Raw genomic sequence first — 20,888 nt, forward strand, 5'->3', positions numbered from 1 at the left:
CGGCACTCTCCCCAGGTCTGATAGGTTCCATACACACCTTATCTGGACTATTGCACATCAATGCAGAATGATTATTATTTAAAAAAAAAAAAAAAAAAAAACTTGAGGGGCTGGTGCTGTGGTGTAGCCTCCCCCTGTGGCCCGGTATCTCAAATAGGCACTGGTTCTAGTCCCAGCTGCTCCACTCCTTCTGAGTCTATACTAATATGCCTGGGAAAGCAGTGGAAGATGGCCTAAGAGCTTGGGCTCCTGAACCCACATATGCAGGAGACCCGGAAGAAGCTCCTGACTCCTGGCTTCAGCTCAGCCCAGGACTGGCCGTTGTGGCTATTTGGGGAGTGAGACAATGGATGGAAGACCCCTCTCTCTGTCTCTCCCTCTCTCTGTGTGTGACTTTGTTTCTCAAATAACTAAATAAATCTTTTTAAAAATTTTTGAAAGAGAAAGAAGGACAGAGCTCCCATATGCTGGTTCCCTCCCCAAATGCTGGCAACAGCCCAGCCTGGCTGGGAACTCCATCCAGGTCTCCTGTGTTCCTGTGGAAGTTGCTGTGGAACATCCATATCCATCCAGGTCTCCTGTGTGGATGTCAGGAACCCAAGTGGTTGGGCTATCACCTGCTACTCCCAGGACACTGAAATCAGGAGCAATTTTTATTTTTATTTATTTGCCTATAAGAGAGAGAGAGAGAGTTTCCCGTTCTCTGCTTCACTCCTTGATGTGGCCAGGTAAAGCCAGGGCAGGGCACTCAATCCAGGCCTCACACATGACAAAGACTCAGTTACTTGAGGTAGCATCTACTGCCTCCCATGATGTCCATTTAGTGGGGAGCTAGAATGGAGAGCAGCGCCAGGACTTGAGCCCGGGCACTCTGACATGGGATGCTAGTTTCCAAGTGAGCGCCAAACCTTTGCCTTGGTAGCCAGTGTTTTAATGTTAGGATTGACTTTTTTTTTTTTTTTAAAAGAGAGTTTTATATAGAGAGGGGTCTTCCATCTTCTGGTTTACTCCCCCAAATGGTTGCAATCATCGGAGCTGGGCTAGTCCAAAGCCAGGAGTCAGGACCTTCTTCAGGGTCTCCTTTGTGGGTATGGGGACCCAAGGACTTGGGCCATCTTCTACTGCCTTCCTAGTTGCATTAGCAGGGAGCTGAATTGGAAGTGGAGCAGCCCGGACTTGAACCGGTGCCCATTTGGGATGCACGGCAGTTGGCGGCTTAATCTGCAGTGCCACAGTGATTACCCAAAGCTTTTATAGATTGGTAAGAAATATTTGATTATTTTGTTCATTCTGCAGTTACTTTAAAAAGTGAGGGGAAATGGGAAATCGAGAATGACATTATTAATGATGAGAAACCTCTGAAAAAGTAATACTGAGAAGTGAAACATTTGGAGAAAGTATGGAAAATCTTTGTTTTAGTTGGATCTTTGCAAGAAGTAAATCCTCATTGAGATGATGTTTTTAGAAGGCACAGTGTAGATTAAGCATTTGTTTTCCTTCTTCATCGTTGTCATCCTGCTTGGCATCATTCCCTCTGGGGGCAGAACAGAACCCCACCCGCCTCCCCTGGTGTCGAGCTGTTGCTCTGTGGTCATGGCCTGTCTTCAGAACTGTTCTGTGTGCTGCAGAACTACTTGGTTTCGCAGTCTGCTTGGGCAGCTGGATTTGGGCTAGAATCCTGGCACCACCACTTCCAGTTCTGTGCCTGGAGCAATTCATTTAACTTTTTTCTGGACCAGTTTGTTGTGCCCCAAATGGGAGAAAGGGTCCTTCCTCGGTGGGTTGTCAGTAGTATTTGAGATCCTGTACATACAGTTCCTCATTTTTGTTGTTGGTGGCTGCTTGGAGTGAAAGACACATCTCCTGGGAGCAGACTTTGAATGGAGTCCATACACTTGAGGAGGTGGGTGCTGGGTAGGTGCTCAGTGACCTTGACCCTGGAAGGAAGTACTTCAGGAAAGGCGTTAGCCTCCGGTCAGATGGGTTTGATGGGGTCGAAATTCTTCATAGTTAACTTGAACTCAGTGTATTTCTGAAAAATTCATTCTGGATTCTAAACAATGTGACTTAGAGATGAACTGGAGTAATATAGGTTATTTGTAAAGTATTTCTAGAATGAACACTGGGTAGAAACATACCCTGCTGTTCCTTTCTCAGTAGGTTTATTGTGTCTGTGTGAGTCAGTCAGCACACTTACCCAGGAAGTATCACACGTAACTGCAGATTTCCGTTGGGAGTAAGTCTGCTAAAGTAGGGTGCAGTCCTATCCCTTCCACCGGGGAATGGTGGGGCTCTCCTGCAGCCCCTCCCTGCAGTGGTGCTGCCTGTGTTAAGGCAGCCAATGGAGAAGGGGGTGCATTCTGAGTCCAGATGGCACACAGCTCACCTGATAGGTGTGGGGAGCAGGATGTTTATGAAGCAGCGTCAGGAGAAAATGTGAGGCCTCACAATAATACATTTAATAGTTACCCAAAGCCCAAATTAATTAGCCACATCAACCTTATTCGTATGGCAGCAGTTTTTAATCTGTAACCTTAGATGTAGAACAATGTAATTGAGCTTTATGTGGCCAGGAAAACCTAGACTCTGCAACATTTATAGAAATAGAAATGTAGAAGCATACTTGGGCATTGTGTTCTGATTTTCTAAAGAATAAACACTAATAACTTAGAGGGCTCTATAATTTCCATTTGTTTTCTTCCATCTTAATTTTTTATTCCATAATGCCTTTTTACACTGATTGGAGTTAGACAAACCAACTCTAAGTTAAAGCAATTTATACTTGTAAAGTAATGGCTGCCTTTTCAGTGTTGATTAGTGAACTGTAGAATGTAGAATTTTGTGTTTACTTGCTAAGACTAAAAGCATCAAATTTTAGATTAAAAATGTTTAAAAATCAAAAATTGCCTTTGATAGTAGTCTTTTAAACTGTTAGCATTTTATTCTCTACTGTCTCACTTAAAATGTGCTTTATTTAACCAAGATCATTCAGTAAGTCTGCCATGACATCTTAAATTTTAGAATATTAGAAACAGTTTTTTCACAACCATTTTAATCCTATTTCATTAGCATTGTCACACTTTTTTGTGATGAGCAAACAACACTAAAAGGAGACATCCTTTTGGGTTATAGAATCACTGCTTGTATCTAATGGTTAAAAAAAACTCTGGGATCCAGAGTTCCTCTGGGTTATGTCTCTCCTCACCACCCCTATGCTCACTGTGCTGAGCGCGCAGAGTTCTGGTGCCTTGTACTCTGATGGGGGAGTGTCCACTAAATGCTGGACCTGGCCATCCTGCAACTTGTGTAGGCGTCTCGGTTTCCAGTGGAGAATTGTAATTTTGCCCCAGGCTGTACTTTGTGTGGATCCTGAGTTTTCTTCTTGATTATTGTGGTTAATTTTTATATGCATGGATAGTTTCTCTCTTTAAAAGTCTTTTCCTTGTAGAACATTTTCTCCAGGGTTTGTGTTGGCTGGTTTAGGTGTGACTTCCCAAAGGGCACTCACTGAAAACATGGTTTTATTCATTCAGGGATTGACAGTACCCAGGACCTTAGGAGAGACAGAAGAGAAAATACAAGGGAATGAAGTGAAACTGTAGTAGCTTTGGGATTTTGAGGTTTTACTGTGGATATGTTTCAGTTATATCTGTATACATTTGATATTTTTAATAATCTGAATAAAGATGTGCAGTCTAAAGTTCAGCTGGACCACAGTTCTGGATTTTAAACCTGTAAACTCTTCCGTGGACATTAGCTGGGTGCGCGTTGGAATCACAAAGCTGTAACTCATGCTTCCTAGTTTCTCCCCAGGGATGCATTATTGACTCCTCTCTGCAGCTCTCTGAATGTTAAAACACACTGACTTATGATTATCAGATGGTTTTGTTGTTAGAGTCAGTAACTAATCTTGCTGGCCGAGGTCCCTGAAAGGCTAATTGTGTGACAGTGGAGAGGAATGTGTTGTGATTTTGCCTAAGAATGGAAAGGATAAAGGTTAAATTGTTATTGAAAACATAACAGAGCAAAAACTCACCTGGATGTTATTCTCTGCCAACTTCCTTAGCCTAAGAAGCAATCTCTTTGTCAATTATTATTGAGATAATTAAAAAGCTGGGTTAAAAGCACTTGTAAGAATCTCTCACCTTTTATCTTCGCTTTTGTTCAGTGTTGGCCTGTTTGTTTTAACTGCGGGGGTGACATCACCTGAAACAGAATTGGTGACTTTGCTTCCTGGTTAGCTGTTGCTGACCTGCACAGTGCTACCTTCCGGTTTACTACACTGTTCGTTCCACAGGTGGCAGAAGGAATTCAGCTCCATGTACTTCATGCCCTCCGCTTTGCCTTTTGCCATCGCTATATATTTAATTTGCCCACGTGTTGTAAACTCATTACACATTTTATTTACCTGCCTTTAGTCCCTTTGGTTGTTTTTACTTTTGGCTATTGTAAGTGGTTCTGCCAGGGACAGTCATGTATGTGTAAGTCTACAGATGTAATGTTTCCATCTCTTGAGTAGATACCTCGATGTGGAATTGTCTAGGATACATAAATTTGCTTCTAGCATTTTAAGAAACTGCTAGGAGCCAATGTTGAGCAATGGGTTAAGCCATCACCTGCATTGCGGGCATCCTGTATCAGAGCACTGGTTCCACTCCTGGCTGTTCTGCTTCTAATCCTGCTCCCTGCTGATGCAACTGGGAAGGCAGCAGAAGATGGCACAAATGCTTGAGTCCCTGCCACTCACGTGGGATATCATTAAATGGCTATAAAGAAATTTTAAAGTAAATTTGAGGCTATAATTTTTTTTTAAAAAAAGAAGTTACTTGTTTTTATTTATTTGAAAGGCAGGATGTGGGGGAGGGGGGGATAAGAACAGAAGGGTTGGAGAGAAAGAGAGAGAGTGTGTGTCTGTCTGCATCCTCTAGTTTACTCCCCAGATGTCTTCATTGATTGGGCTGAAACTTGGAACCATGAACTAAGTCTGGGTCTCCTGCACGAATGGCAGGGATCCAAGTACTTGAACCATCACTGTCTGCATTGGCAGGAGGCTGGAGCTGGGAGCTGGAGCTAGGAACCAATCCCACCTATTCTGATGTACAAGCATGTTAACTCCTAGGCCAAACACTTGCCCCTGATGTTCTAACTATTGAGATAAATAAGTAAATTAAACAGCCAACACTATGTGTGGCTTGTTGGGTTAAGTTGCTGCCTGCAACACCAGCATCCCTTATAGGTGCTGGTTAGAGTCTCTGCTGTTCCCCTTCTGATCCAGCTCCCTGCTAATATGCCTAAGGAAGCAGCAGAAGATAGCCTGAGAGTTTGGGCCCCTGTCTCCCCCACTGACCTGGCACTGTGGCCATTTGGGGGAGTGAGCCAGTGGATGGGAGATCTCACTGTCCCTCCCCCTTTCTCTGTGCCTTCCAAAAAATAAAACTTTTGTATAAAATATTAAGTGTATGCTTGCAAAACCATGTGTATGTATGTGTGTGTAGGGGTGTCACTCAAGACAAACCAAATCTCATTTTTCCTAATAGCAGGAATGATTTGGGAAGGTTGAAACTGTAAATTGAAATTAAATGCTATTAATTTTATGTGCTTCTAACCTCTGTGTAATAGTGTAAATTCACAGCTAAGTTCTGTTTAAGCCAGCAGTCAAAACAGTAGTTTCATTACCTAAAAGTGGAGACACATGCAGGAAGAGAGCAACGTAGAAATTTACAAATGAAACCATCCTACCTATGCTGGTGACATGCGTTTACAAGAACTGACAGGAACCAGTCGAGTGCAGGATTTGAGACTCAGAAGAGACGCCAGAGAACACTGAGTTGGTGCTTCATGCTAGTAACTTACAACCTCATTTGCCTACACCAGCAGCTCTGAAGAACTCACTGTGACAGTGGAAGCGTTGAGCCGGTGCTGGCCGGTGTGACTGCCACTAGCCACGTGTAGCTGTGTCAAATTGAATTCATCAGTGTTAAACACATTTAAAATTTAACCCCTTAGTCACAATAATGACATGCTGAGTGTCATTAGAATAGAGATTGGTTTCTGTACTGCACGGCCCAAAATCTTAGACAAATACTTTTGATTTATATAATGGACAGTGAGACTGTTGGTCTACTGTGTGGAGCATGTAGTATGTTAGAACGTCTGTAGTCTATAAAATATGACATGTCTATAGGATATAAAATGAGACGTGACTATAATGTGTTAACTACTCTCAAGCAATAGCAGTAGTAATAGATTTCAACCAAATAAAATGTCACTTATTTATATGAATTTTCTATTTGCTTCTTCAAAAGAATCAAAATATAAAGAGCTCAAAGCTTAAAATTTCAGCCTTTTTTTTTTTTCCAAATATTTTCACTGTCCCTGTTCCCCTCCCTCTTTTATATAACAACTCCAGTTACATAGATTTTAGGCTTCCTGAAGTCTTTTCCCCTGTTTTATCTTTTCTTTCTATACTGTGTCTTCAATTTCAAGTCTACTAGATTTTTCTTCTATATTCTTTATAATCTGCCATTAAATTCATCCAGTGCATTTTTCATAGGAAACAGTGACATTTTTATGTGTGAAAGTTCAATTTGGGTTATTTCATATAGTTTCTATATCTCTCTTTGTCTATTTATTTGAAAGGCAGAGTTAGAAAGACAGAGAGAGATACCGATCTTCCATCCACTGGTTCGATCTGAAGCCAGGGATCCAGGAACTTCTTCTCAGTGTCCCATGTAGGTGGCAGGATCCCAAGCACGTGAGGCTTCCTCCAATGCTTTCCCAGGCACACTAGCAGGAAGTGGATTGGAAGTTGAGCAGCCAGGACTTGAACTGGAGCCCATATGGAATGTGGCTTACCCCGCTACGCCGTGTCCCTTAGAATGTCTACTTCCTGAGCCTTTCTGAGCATACAGCGTGTAATTACAGAAACTGGTTTAAGTTCCGTCATCCGTGCCATTTCTGTGTGCCCTTCTGCTGATCGAGATTTCCCTTCATTTGGGTTTTATTTTCTTTCCTCTTTGCATTTCTGGTGGTTTCTGACTGGGTGCCTGGCATTGTGGATTTTGCCTTGACTGTTGGGTGTTTTTCTATTTAGTCCTCTAAGTGTCCTTGAACTTTGATCTGGGACCCAGTTTTATTACTTGGAAACAGCCTGATCCTTTTGTTCTGTGTGTGAAGCTTTGTTGGATATGACCAGAGCAACCACATCGAACAGTTCAGAGGAAACTTCTTTCCAAGTCCTCTGCACAGCTTTCCTGCTCTGTGTCACCTTCAGGCTAATCCTCCCTAAGCCTTTTGGACAAACAGTTTCTTCATACACAGGGCCAAGCATTGAGGAGGACCCAGATGTTTGAGTAGCTTCCCCAACACGGTAGCCCTTTTGGCATCTTTATTTATTTTATTTATTTTTTTTGACAGGCAGAGTGGACAGTGTGAGAGAGAGATAGAGAAAGGTCTTCCTTTGCCGTTGGTTCACCTCCAATGGCCACTGCCGCCGGCGCACCGCGCTGATCCGAAAGCAGGAGCCAGGTGCTTCTCCTGGTCTCCCATGGGGTGCAGGGCCCAAGCACTTGGGCCATCCTCCACTGCCTTCCTGGGCCATAGCAGAGAGCTGGCCTGGAAGAGGGGCAACCAGGACAGAATCCGGCGCCCTGACCAGGACTAGAACCCGGTGTGCTGGTGCCGCTAGGCAGAGGATTAGCCTGTTGAGCCACGGCATCTTTAACTCAGGGAGGCCCAGGGGTCGCCTGGCATCCACCGCCCTGCTCAGTAGCCTGGACGCCCATCAGAGGTGCTGAGCTGGAGCAGCGCTGGGGCCCTCCGCATTTTTTGACTGACATTCAATGTCCTGAAGACTATGGCATTGCATACTTTGTCCAGGGTGGTTGGTTTATTTAAAGGGGAAAGTAAATACAACACCTGTGACAGGAATGAATATTGAGGAGCAGAATTTAAAGAAAGGAGGAAAGTACAGATTTCATCACTAGTACTAAAGGGGTGTGTGTCTCTTCTATACGTTCTGTTATTGAATTTGAGTTTTACATTACAAACGTAGTGTTAGTCGTTCTCTAAGTGACTTAATGATAGAATCCCTTTGTGTGGTATGGAATCCTTCCCATCACTATCCCATCAAAAACTCTTCTTGTGTGATGCACATTGTTAGATTGTTGTTGTAGATCATTATGTAAAAGTTATTTTTAATGTTTTGTTAGGTGAATCTTTGTTTAAAATCTTATTTTTCCATGGTAAGAGTATCTCTGTTAATTTAACTCAAAAGAGAATGTAACTTCTGGATTTTGTCAGTGTAAAAGGAATCATTTTCTTTGGAAAAATCATAGCTGTTGCTTCCAGCTGACTGTATCTAAATGTGATATGTTACCTTTTCTGGCTTCATATTTCTTGGGCTTCCTTATGATAACAGAAGCAAACTGTGTTATTTTATTTGATCCAAATTTCTCTCCGTTTCTGTCCAGATGGCAGCTGACTTAATTAAGTGTATATGATAATACGTTTACATTTTTGAAATGTTAAAAGTAATAAACCCATTTTAATGTTATTGAAATGCTTAATGAATGAAGTGAGATTTAAATGTCTTCAGTGCTTATGTCTATGCAGAATGAATAAGACTAGAATCCCAACTTTGCATGGGTGATCTATACCATATCTATACTGTGTTTAGATTTAGATGATATAAACATAAAACGATGCTGACATGCCAAGGAGGGGACTGTCCTTTCTGGGTCAGGTCCCAGGGAATCCCGTTTCCCTTCAACAGAATCTGACTCAGCCTCACACTCTCAAGTCTGCCATGGACGACTTCTCCCTGGTGACAGGTGTGGAGGCCGGAAGGATGGGACAGCGCTGCTGTTTTATTACTACTGCTACTACTACTGTTATTTTATTTTGTATTTATTTATTTCTGTTGCCAAAGGTATTGGAAATTACTACTTGCTCTACCTGAATTTAAGCTTGGCAGTGGCCCATGATTGTTAGAGATGTGAATGAGATACAAACATAGATTTTTTTTTTTTTTAAAGATTTATTTATTTGAAAAGGCAGAGCTACAGAGAGAGGTGGAGACAGATCTTCTATCCACTGGTTCACTCCCCAGATGGCCACAACAGTTGAAGCTGGGCTCTTCTGAAGCCAGGAGCTTCTTCTGGGTCTCCCACAGGGGTGTAGGAGTCCAAGCACTTGAGACATCTTCCATTGCTTTCCCAGGTCATTAGCAGAGAGCTGGATGGAAAGTGGAGTAGCTGGGACTTGAACCTAGTACCTATATGGGATGGTGGTATTGCAGGCCAGGGCTTTAACCCACTGCACCACAGTGTCAGCCCCAAACACGGATTTTTTTTTAAATCAGTTAGTCTTTTTTTATATTAAAAAAAATGTGATTGCAGTATGACTTTCCTTTTTTATCTCCTCAGTCAAGACTTTTAAAAAGTATCTGTAATATTTTAGTATTTCACAGTAAACATTCATCAAAATCTCTTGTAGTGCTCAGATCCATAATCATAAAGTTGTTAAAACTTAATAAATCTGGAACAGATTTACTGAGCTCCTTTCTACATACTAAGCAACGTGCTAGTTATACGGAGATGAACTGCATGGTGCTTTTCCTTCAGCATGTGTCTGCTTTAGTGACGAAGGCTCTCCACAATGCTGGCCGCATCATAACTTGGCTGGCTTGGCAGAGGTCGTGCACGAAACCAAGAGGGGCCTGTGCAGTGGCCTGGAGCCAGGCACATCCAGGAAGACAGGCATTTTCACAAGGGCATGCGTAGATCCGTGGCTTATATTTTTAAAGGAACACCATTTATTAATTTAGGGCAGGAGTCACAGAAATAATTTTGATTCATTGGAAGAAACAATTCTCTGATAAACTATTTAAAATAATATTTATTTTTATGCTTACATTTCAGATTAGACATCTCTGTCATCTTGGCAGTTGAGGGAAACCACTGTGCTTTGTTTGTTTAATTCATGATTCAACAATAGCTGGAAAGGTATCCAATTCCTCGATACTTCTTGCGAGCGTGTTGTCCTGTTGAAGTCCAAAGAGTGACCAGTGCTGCTCTTACTGCTGGAGAGCATCAGGTTGGTCTCTCCCTTTAAGACTGCAGGAGGGCCGGCGCCATGGCTCAATAGGCTAATCCGCCACCTTGTGGCGCCGGCACACCGGGTTCTAGTCCCAGTAAGGGCGCAGGATTCTGTCCCGGCTGCCCCTCTTCCAGGCCAGCTCTCTGCTGTGGCCAGGGAGTGCAGTGGAGGATGGCCCAAGTCCTTGGGCCCCATGGGAGACCAGGAGAAGCACCTGGCTCCTGCCTTCGGGTCAGCGCAGTGCGGTGGCCATTTGAGGGTGAACCAACAGCAAAGGAAGACCTTTCTCTCTGTCTCTCTCTCTCTCACTGTCCACTCTGCCTGTCAAAAAAAAAAAAAAAAAAAAAGACTGTGCAGGAGGTTAGCCACTTGGAGTGCCTGGGATCAAATCCTGCTCTGCTTCCAGTCCGGCTTCCCGCTAATGTGCACCCTGGGAGGCGGCCCGTGATGGCTCAAGTGCCAGGATGCCCACTACGCATGTGGGAGACCCAGAGAATCCCTGGCTCCTGCCTTTGGCCTCACCCAGCCCTGGCTGTTGCAGGAAGATTTCTCTCTCTGCCTTTCAAAATCAAGTGAATAAACTTTAAAAAGAACATTGCTAACACAGTCACAGTACCTTAGGACAGAATGGGCTCTAAAGTCAGGAGTGAGGATCACTCAATGCTGAGTTAGCTGAATGAGAATTGTGGTCCTAGCCTGTCTCACATCCAGGATACGGACTCAGGGGTTAGAAAACAAAAAGCAGTTGAAAGCATACATGTCCTTTTCTCCTAAAGTGAGTTGTAACCCAGGTAATCTATGATTAGGAGATAGACAAAAGAAATGTCTAACTAATTTATAGTTTTTTTTTAAATGAAGCTATCTTTTTATGTCTACATTTATATGTTGTAAAGTGTACCTATTGCCACACTAGATGCTGTATTTTATTTTTATATATGGTGTTGTTTAATGGTAAATTCAGTGATGATTACAGCTCTCTCTGTACGCTCTCTTTCCCATTCTTGACTGTCCTTCCAGTGTAACCCTATCTCAACTTTTGGTTAAGACTGTATTACAATTTTCATTATTATATTTTTAGAAGAATTGCTTTCAGTACTCAGCTGAGTATTATACTATACTGTAATCACATGTTCTTTCTTGGATATCTTTTCATGTTGCCAGGAGTTAGCAACTGATTCGTTTTCTCCACATGTTTATTTTCCCCCAATTTGATGCTTCATACTGTCCCACCTCTCAGCTGAATTTTCCTCCTCTCCTGCTCTGATCTGAGATGGTTACTAACCAGTAAATGTATACAGCTGCCCTAGTTTGTCCTTTCATTATTTTTGTGACTCATTTTTGCTTCATAGGAGGAATCTTCAAATGTTCATGGAAAATGTCTAGTATGAGAAATTAATTTATATTTTTAAATAAAAAAATATTTAGAGGTGGTACAGTGCTGTGGTACCTCTCAAATATATAAATAAAATCTTAAAAAAATTTAGGGGTCAACATTGTGACACAGCAGATAAAGCAGCTGCCTGCGATGCCATATCCCATATGGGCGCCAGGTTGAGTCCCAGCTGCTCCACCTCCAGTCGAGTTCTCTACTAGTGCTCCTGGGAAAGCAGTGGAAGATAGACTGTGCCCCTAGCTCCTGGCTTTGGTCTGGCCCAGTCCTGACCATTGTGGTCATTTGGGGAATGAACCACTGGATAGAAGATCGATCTCTCTCTCTCTCTCTCTCTCTCTCCCCCCTTCTCCCTCTCTCTCCCTCCCTCTCACTCCCTCCCTCTCTCTCTCTTTTAACTCTACCTTTCAAATAAATAACTCTTTAGGGGGAAAAAAATGTGTTAGCGAGGCAGGGATACAGATAGAAACAGAGAGAAAGAGTCTCCTGGTTCCCCCTGCAAACCCCTGGAGTGCTGGGGGAGCTGGGAACGCAGTCCGGGTCTCCAACATGAGTGACAGGAATGCAGTGACTTGAGACTTCACCTGTTGCCTGCCAGGGTCTGCATTATTAGGGAAGTTGAGGCAGATATCAAACCAGGCACTCGAGATATGGGCTGAGGGCGTTTTAACTGCTAGGCCAATACCCACTCTTAACCTTGTCTCATAATTCCATTTTCCCACAAACTTTTAACTGCCCACATCTGTATGGGCCTCATTTCCCTAATTACTTATCATTTTGATTATATACATCCTTACGTATCTTCCTGAGAAAGTATGAGTGGGAGGTAAATGTTTTAGTTCTTCCATTTTTCTTCTAATTTTTAATTATTTGAAAGGGAAAGAGAGAGAGAGAGATGGGGAGAGATCTCCCATTTATTGTTTTTTGCCTGAAATAGCCAGGCCTGAGCCAGGCCAAAGCTAGGAGCCAGAAACTCAATCTATTTCTCCCACTGTGGTTTGCAAGGACTAAGTACTTAAGCCATCACCTGCTGCCTCCAGGGTCCATTAGCAGGAAGCCAGGATTCAGAGCAGAGGTGGACTCAAATCCAGTGCGGCACGTAGACATCCCCAGTGACCTGGTAACTGCTGTATCTAACTCCTGTCCAGCCAGCACTTGCATTTTTAAAAAATGCTCCAAATATACTCTCATATTTAAGTTGGTTGTTTCACTAGGTATGCAAATTCAGCATGGAAATAATTTTCTCTAAGAATTTTTAAAATGAAATTTTTTGACTTCTGTTACTCCTGCCTTCAAATATTTCATGCTGTTGTTGAGAAATTAGCTGCCGTTTTGATAATGACCCTGTCTCTGCATGTACTCTGCTGTCTGTGTCCGTGGTGGCTGTTAGGATTTTCACTAGTGACAACACTCTAACATTAAAGCCTTGAATTTCCGTGGGTCTTTTTTGGATCTTTTTTAGTTCCTTGTTGTTCTGTACACGCAGCTTGAACTGTTATTTGCTTCCGGACGGTTAGCGTGTGATACTGTCGCCTCTCTCATTCTGGAATTCCTCGATGTTGGTGTACTGAATTGATCTTTTCATTACTGTGTCAAATTTTTTGCTATCAATTGGACTTTTTACTAGTTTTTCCATTGTTTTTTGCCTAGCAGATAACCTTGGTTTTTAATGTTAATTCGAGTGTTAAATTATTTCATTTTTAAAATATTTTTGTTTCAAAGCTTTTCTTTGTGCTTTGTGAAAGAGAATGTTGGTTTTCAAAACTGCTTCTACCCTTCCTTATCTTTGTTTCTCGTGGGTCGTCACGCGCTCAGCCAGTTTTTCTGTTGCACATCTCAGAGAAGATGCACACACGCTTCCGGATGGAGGTGTGGTGGGTGATGTGTAAGCCTGGCTGCTGACACCCTGCAGCTGGACCCCAGTGCTTGCTCCCAGTAGAGCACCTTGCCCTTTCTCGAACCACCGCACCCTGTGAGCCCTGAGCGCTGCTGGTTCTGTGTCTGCAGAGACTCCCTTGGCGGGTGGCGGAGCTGGTGGTGGGACAGAGCCCTGGTTCTCCAGGGTGGCTACCCAGGCTGTGTCGATTTGCTCTTTTCTGTGTCCCTCACACACTTGAGATTGAGCTGACTTCTCACTAAGGGAGTCCTTCCTCCATTTGCTTCCCGGTTTGCATATATTGCTGGTAATGTTTCAATTACCAGTCACCTCGAAACTTCATTTCACTGAGATTCCGTTGCCTCTCCCGTTTCTTTGGGTCAGGAATTTGAGGAGGGTGAGTTTCTCACTAGGCATCTCCATGTGGATGGAGCGTGTCGGGGTGGGAAGTGGCTGATGTGCCCCTTTTATCTGGGCAAAACTTGACGATCTGTGGATTGGGCAAAAGGTCACGAAAAGGCACATTATCCTTTCCTTCTGTCTGCCCAAAGACTTTTTGCAGAGCCTTACGTGAGGATCGCGGTGCAGCCACAGATTTGGGTGAACCTCGTAGGATGGGCCTATTTGCTTGATGATCATTAGAGTTCTCTGCACCTTTCCCTGGGAGCTTCTCAAATTTTTATGTGTCTCATGAAACGAGAACGTTCAGATCCTTAGTTTTGTCTCCCAGTCCTCTTTCCCCACTCTTTGGAGGCACCTGAGCATCCTGAGGCACTGAGGAAGCCCTAGGAGCAGCGTTTGGGTCTCCTGTGCGGTGTGTGCTGGCTTATTAGGAAAACGACCCTGGAAGTGTGGAAAGTATATGGCGATGACTCAGTGTTACTAGAGAACAGAGGTAGCGAGGAGAAGCGATGGTGCGTGCTTGGGGTGGGATCACAGAGGCAGTGTCCACGGGAGGCTGAGCGGACAGCAGGCAGGACTGCAGGCCAGCAGGAGGCTCTGTGAGTGAAGGCGACTTCTGAAGAGAAGTGGGCTCTCTATTTTTTTTTAAGGTCTTACGAAAGAAAGCTTCTGTGTGTGTGGACCATTTTGAGCTTTCTCTCAGGCAGTGCCTGGTAAGAATTGTCCAATGTTGTATTGAAAGCAGCAGTTCACGTGGCAACAGCAGCTCCTTTGCATTTAGCGTTTGTGAATCGCATGTAAAGGGAGATTTTTAATTTGTAGAAAATGTTCACGTATAATATTCAAATCTGGGAGAAGTAAATCTTTAAACTCTAATTGCAAGGCTGTCTGCTCATTTTTAATTGGCACACATTTAAATGATTTGCCATTAACTGACATTAAAGACCTCATTTAATCATTGTTCTATTATATTGGCTGTTTATTTTTTGTTGACTTCTCTTTAGTTTTCAGTTTCCCATACATTGAAAGTTTTTCTCTTTATAAACAACTATCATTATGTTGGATGTCTTCTTATTGTTTAGCCTTTCACACATTAGTGGATTTAATTGCGTATATTTTTACAACCTAAAAATGTAAACAGTATTGACAATAAAAGTGAAACATGAGCACATAATTGCAAAACATGGGGCTCCTACTGAACTAGGTACTACCTGTTAAGTTCTCCATAGAGGTTAGTCCGTGCGCTGCCTGCTTCAGCTTGGCCAGGCTGCGGGAGCTGACCTGTTTATCCCTGGGTTTGCCGTATTCTAGTTGAAGTAGAGCCTTTACTCATTTCATTTGGAGATGAGCTGTCCCCACTGCCTTGGGTAGTTTTCTGTATCAATATTCTTGCCCCTGCTATTTTTCTGTCAGTTTTTGTTAATTGTGGGCAGATGTCCTGAAGGCTTTTGTCTCTGATCTCAGGATATTCAGGCCTAAGGAAGAGATGGTGTTAACTGGACGACAGAAAATGGTCAAGACCTGCTTAGTCTTTGCCACATTCTGGATGCTTACCATTTAACAGATGGATGGCCCATTCCAGGAAAATTGGACAGTTGGAAAATTTGGGCTTATCAACCCTGTTTTTGGGCTGAAGGTGGAGAGATTATTGCCAGGGATCCAGCTGCAGTTGTAGTTAGTAGTTACACTCTGAGGGCTTGAGGAGTGAGAAGAGAGCCTAAGGCGATAGGATGGAAAACAGACCAGTAATAAGCAAAATAATGTACACTCTTGGGCTAATGATTTAATCTGCGTGTGCCCAGTGTGTGCAGTACTTCAAAGTAACACTCTGTCGCATTAAAGGAGGGGCCTCACCTTTTTTACCGTTTTCAGTCATTCATGTGGGGGCCCTGGTGGTGTGCACACTGTTGGTGCTCTGTTTATCTCTGGGCACCACTGCACACTGCAGGGTGAGGAGGGCGTGGCACATGCACCTTGCAGCCCTGTCTCCTTGCTCCTGCCCTTCCCTTCACAGTGTATGGTCGCTGTGGGGCAGCACACCCTCTCCTCTCAGCCAGAAAGTGCCTCATTGTACTAGCTGGTAGCTAAGGCCTGCCACAGGAGCTCTCCCACCTGGGGGCCCTCGTCCTCTCATGTACAGCGGTCTGAAAGCCTAGGCAAGCTTGGTGACTTGTCACTTGCCGCCTCCAGCACACTGAGCTGCCCGGGTGCAGGAAATGGTGACGTGTGCCTTGCTCACATGACACTCAGCATGCTGAGTCACCGGAGGGGAGGGCGGCTGCTGTTTGCTTTACTCCTGTGTGTTTGCATTTGGTCTCAGTTAACCTCAGTTGGCCAGGACCACACTTAACCCTCATTCGAGAACAGAGTCAGTATTAATGGCAGTCAAAGGTGTACATTCTTAAACTTGGAGAAATATGCAATTTCTTTTCTTTCTTCTCTCTTCTCTTCCCTTTTCTTTTATTTCCTTTTTGTTTTTCTTTTCACTGCTGTGTATTCTGCTCCAGCACTTTGGACCGATGGCCACATAAGGGCCGTGCTGTCACATGGATTGGACCATTGGCAATTACCCTTCCTCCACCTCTTCCCCATGGAGACCTTAGATTACTGTGACTCACCTCTTCTCCCATTCTTCCAGTTCCGTTTTACATTTAACTTATCATACTTTATCATTATTAATCTTTTTAAAAAGATTTATTTATTTATTTGAAAGTCAGAGTTAGAGAGGCAGAGGCAGAGAGAGAGGTCTTCCATCCACTAGTTCACTCCTCAGATGGCCACAACAGCTGGAACTGCACCAATCCAAAGCCAGGAGCCTCCTTTGGGTCTCTCACATGGGTGCAGAGGCCCAAGGACTTGGGTCATCTTCCACCGCTTTCCCAGGCCATTAGCAGAGAGCTGGATCAGAAGTGTAGCACACAGATCTCGAACCAGTGGCCATGTGGGATGGCAGCTCTGCAGGCTGCTGCTTTGCCCACCACGCTGCAGCGGCTGACCCCTCATTATTACTCTTATTACTCATTATTACTCTGTGTATCTTTGTCCATTTGCTCTGCAGCACCATCCCTCCTCCTTCCACTGCCCGCAAGCTGCTCAGCCATGCTATTTCTCGGCTTCTTCAGGTCTTCCACTAAACACTATGGGGTAGAATTTCACACTTAGGGCTCCTAGTGTTTCTGCTGCAGAGGGTCATCCTGTATCCTGGTGGCCAAGGTGAAGTGGGGACTCTGTATGGTTCTGAGATCCCAGGCAAGAGGAAAGGAAAGATAATGGTGTACTTTAACAGTCATCTGATAAAGCATGCTAATCTTCAGCCAGAAGTGTGGGAAGCCATCAAAGCTGTTCCTCTCCAAGCCAGTAGATAAATCGAATTTCTAAAGTTTTGGGTCCTCATTAAAGTCAGGACTCCCGAGGGCACACACTGGGTTTTAATCCTGATAGTTGTGTCGCTGTGGTCGAAGTACTTATTGTGGTCTGCAGAGTGGAGGCAGCCAGCCTGGGCAGCTCTGAGGAGCTGGTGAGGCACTGTGTGCTGCTCTGGCAGGGCAGGTGGAAGTCAGAGCTGTGGCAGCAGCAGGCATTGTTGTTAGGTTGTTTCCTGTTCCGTGGGATCTTGTCTTTGCTATTGCGTGTGGGGGGAATGGTAGGGAATAGAGATGTAATATTTCATCAGCAACATCTAAGCTGGTTGTGTGTCTCTTTAGAGTAATTCTTGCCAGTTAATTTTAATTTGCAACCTTCACAGTGAGTCATGTAAAAGTTCTTACGTAGAATGTATTTAACTCAGGAAGCATTTTAGGGGAGTGCATGCCATCTGGCCAGGCCCCAGGCTCACTCATTTGGGAGTGCAGACAGGAGGAGGGGTTGGTGTTTGTTAGAGATGGTGGGGTGAACGGCCTTGTGAGAAAGCAAACTTCCTTAACTTTTGGTTTCATTTTAATATTGATCTATTGCACTTACGACAGTTATGTATCATAAATGGCTTGTCATGGCTAATCATATTCATAGCCAGGATGATTAACCATTATAACCGTAATAGTAGCAACAGCTAATATAGATGGAGAGTTTACAGATGAGCCAGGCACTTTTGGAACCATGTTACTTGTATCAATCCATTGAATTCTCACCATGAGCTGAGGAGGCTGTGAGGCCATGAGGCTGTGAGGAGCAGACCTGGCATGCCCAGCTGTCCTGGCGATGGCACACTTGTCTCTCAGGTTCCTGGGAAGTGGGCTGCAGCTGTGTTTGAACTAGCGTAATCTACCGCGAATTACAGAAAGATTTTAGGGGAAAAGTTCATACTTGTTTATTTCTTAGGCAACTTTAAGGTCATTTATTAAAGACATTATTATTTTAATTAGGAGTAGGAGTAATTGAAAATACGTTTAATAAATAGTAATACAATAATAAATTATTTTAAATGTTCTTTCTTTTCCCCAAAGAATTTTGGTCCTTCAAAGTTTATTGGATTTACATACACCATTTGTAAGTTGATCTTTATTTTTATACTTTAATTCACTTCAAGTATGTATTTTAAGATTCTTAATCTTGAAATAGTACAAAGATAAATACTGAGGTTTTAATCCTTATCTAATAACAAGCGAAATAATTTTTTTAAAAAAACAACAGTTATGAATAATAACCTTGAACAAAGGTCATTTTCTAGTAGAAATATTTTATGTATAATATGTGAAGTATGTTCTATAATGTGTAGTGTATAATAATTATGAAGGTAGCATATACATGAGTGAATGTTGCAGTAAGTTTTCATTGTAGTTTTTTGGTTTCTATATTTCCCACTCCAGAATAGTAACTACTTATGAAAGTTGACCAGGCAGGCTTATGTGTCTGTAGTGTCTCCTTTCGAAAGCTGTTGGATACAGTGACAATTCCTGTTGTTCCTTCCTGAATTTTTTTTTTATTTTTTGACAGGCAGAGTGGACAGTAGAGAGAGACAGAGAGAAAGGTCTTCTTTTTTGCCGTTGGTTCACCCTCCAATGGCTGCCGCGGTAGGCGCGCTGCGGCCGGCGCACCGCGCTGATCCGATGGCAGGAGCCAGGTGCTTCTCCTGGTCTCCCATGGGGTGCAGGGCCCAAGCACTTGGGCCATCCTCCACTGCACTCCCTGGCCACAGCAGAGAGCTGGCCTGGAAGAGGAGCAACTGGGACAGGATCGGTGCCCCGACCGGGACTAGAACCCGGTGTGCCGGCGCCGCAAGGCGGAGGATTAGCCTAGTGAGCCACGGCGCCGGCCTCCTTCCTGAATTTCTAAGGTTCATAAGAGGAAAAACAAGCAAACAAAAGGAAAGTGTTAAGATCTCATCATGGTTTTCATACCCTTTCCAAGTGGTTTACAATTGTAATAAAATATAAAAAGTAAATCACTGTTTGGTTACTTTTTTCATAGTCCTTGAATTTAGAAGATGGTTAGTTTGTTTTCACTGATTCTACAGCTTGTCCTACACGTGTGTTTTCCATTTTGGTGTGCCTCTGTGTGAGTTCTCTGTTTATTTTCCTCATCAGAAAGGGCACCCAGGGATCAGAGGGCAGAAGGCTAGCATCACCAGGGCAAGACCTCCTGGAGTGGATGGGGTTCTGAACCACCTCCTGCCTGGGAGGCCTACGTGCTGATAGAACTTGGAGCAGCTGACTTCCAGCAGTGGTGGCCTGAGAGCCCAAGTCAAGGTGGGCCAAAGTCGGAGTGGTGGTCATGGTCCCAGAGGTGGCAAGAAGGTCAAGGACAGGAAGAAGTATAAATAGGAACCTCCTGTCCCAGCCAGAGTGAGGAAAAGTAGAAAGAACGGGACTGGATGCTGCCATTGGCGACACCTCACGCTCAGTGCTGTTAGAGAGAATTCAAGACTGTCTCCTCATGGAGGGAGAATGCAATAAACATTGGGAACAAGTGAAACCATCAGAAGAAAAGCAGGAAGAGGAAGGAGCAAAGTCGATGACTGAGAGGGAACGCAGTGTCAGGAGGAACTTTGGAGATAGCGATGACAGCCACGCCATGGTCGCCGTCTATGGGACCAGAACGCTACAGCAGCAGCCTTTCCTTTGTGGACAAGGATCTCTTGGATCCAGGCTCCTCACTCCTGCTCAAATGCAAGGTGTGTGCTGTGATGGGGGTGTTGATGAATGATGACCCAGATCCCCTGATCTCAGTGATGAAGGTGGAAAAGACTCCCTAGGAAACCCGTGCCAATACTGGAGGGTTGCACAACCACATCCAGGAAATTAAGGAATCTGTGGAGCTTCCTTTCAGCTATCCCGCATATTAGGAACAGATGGGAATAAAGCCCCCCCCCCGGGGGGGGGTCATTCCCTGTGGTCCACCTGGCACAGGTGAAACCTCGTTGGCCAGAGCAGTGGCAGACCAAACCTTGGCCACTTTCTTGAGGGGTGTTGCTCTGAACTTATTCAGAAGAACCTAGACGGTGGGCCTGAGCTCGTGTGGGAATTATTTTGTGGTGCCGAAGAACACACACCATCCATCATGTTTATTGGTGAAATTGATGCTATTGGGACAAAACGGTATGACTCAGATTCTGGCAGTGAGAGAGATTCAGCAGACAATGCTAGAACTGTTGAACCAGCTGGATGGACTTGATTCAACAGGAGATGTGAAAGTTATCATGGTCACAAACCGAATAGAAACTTTGGATCCAGCACTTAATCAGATCAGGCCGTGTTGACTGGAAGATCGAGCCCCTCCTGCCTGATGACAGCACTGAGCAGCGCATCTTTCAGAATCACACAGGCCGGCTGGCGCTGGCTGGCTCTGGCTGGCTCTGGCTGATGGTGCAATCCCAGACAACGTGATCTCTCCAGTGCTGACATCAAGACACTGTATAGAAGCTGGTTTGATGGGCTTGAGAGAATGCAGGGTGAAAGTAACAAAAAAAGACTTCAAAAAATCTAAAGTGAATGTTCTTTATAAAAAAAAAAAAAAAAAAAAAAAAACAAGAAGACACTCCTGTGGGGCTCTATCTCTGGTAGACCACCGCTGCCTTCAGCATAACGGCTGGACTTTTTCCCCGCCCTGAGGGAGGTGCGGATGGCGAGGCTGCCCGGAGGAACCCGTGTTCCAGTTGATTCTTATTAGCAAACATTCTGTATGTCT

At 44.0% G+C, this 20,888-nt stretch overlaps 1 protein-coding gene and 1 pseudogene across 2 annotated transcripts in view; both read left to right on the forward strand.

Annotated features, from left to right (window-relative positions):
• ARID1B (AT-rich interaction domain 1B) overlaps positions 1 to 20,888 on the forward strand; it is a 437,948-nt gene that overhangs the window by 194,404 nt on the left and 222,656 nt on the right. The gene's annotated exons all lie outside the window — the stretch shown is intronic.
• On the forward strand, positions 19,623 to 20,811 carry LOC133756375 (26S proteasome regulatory subunit 4-like; annotated as a pseudogene).

The sequence above is a fragment of the Lepus europaeus genome, chromosome 3, assembly GCF_033115175.1.
Source record: "Lepus europaeus isolate LE1 chromosome 3, mLepTim1.pri, whole genome shotgun sequence".
Lineage (NCBI taxonomy): Eukaryota > Metazoa > Chordata > Mammalia > Lagomorpha > Leporidae > Lepus > Lepus europaeus.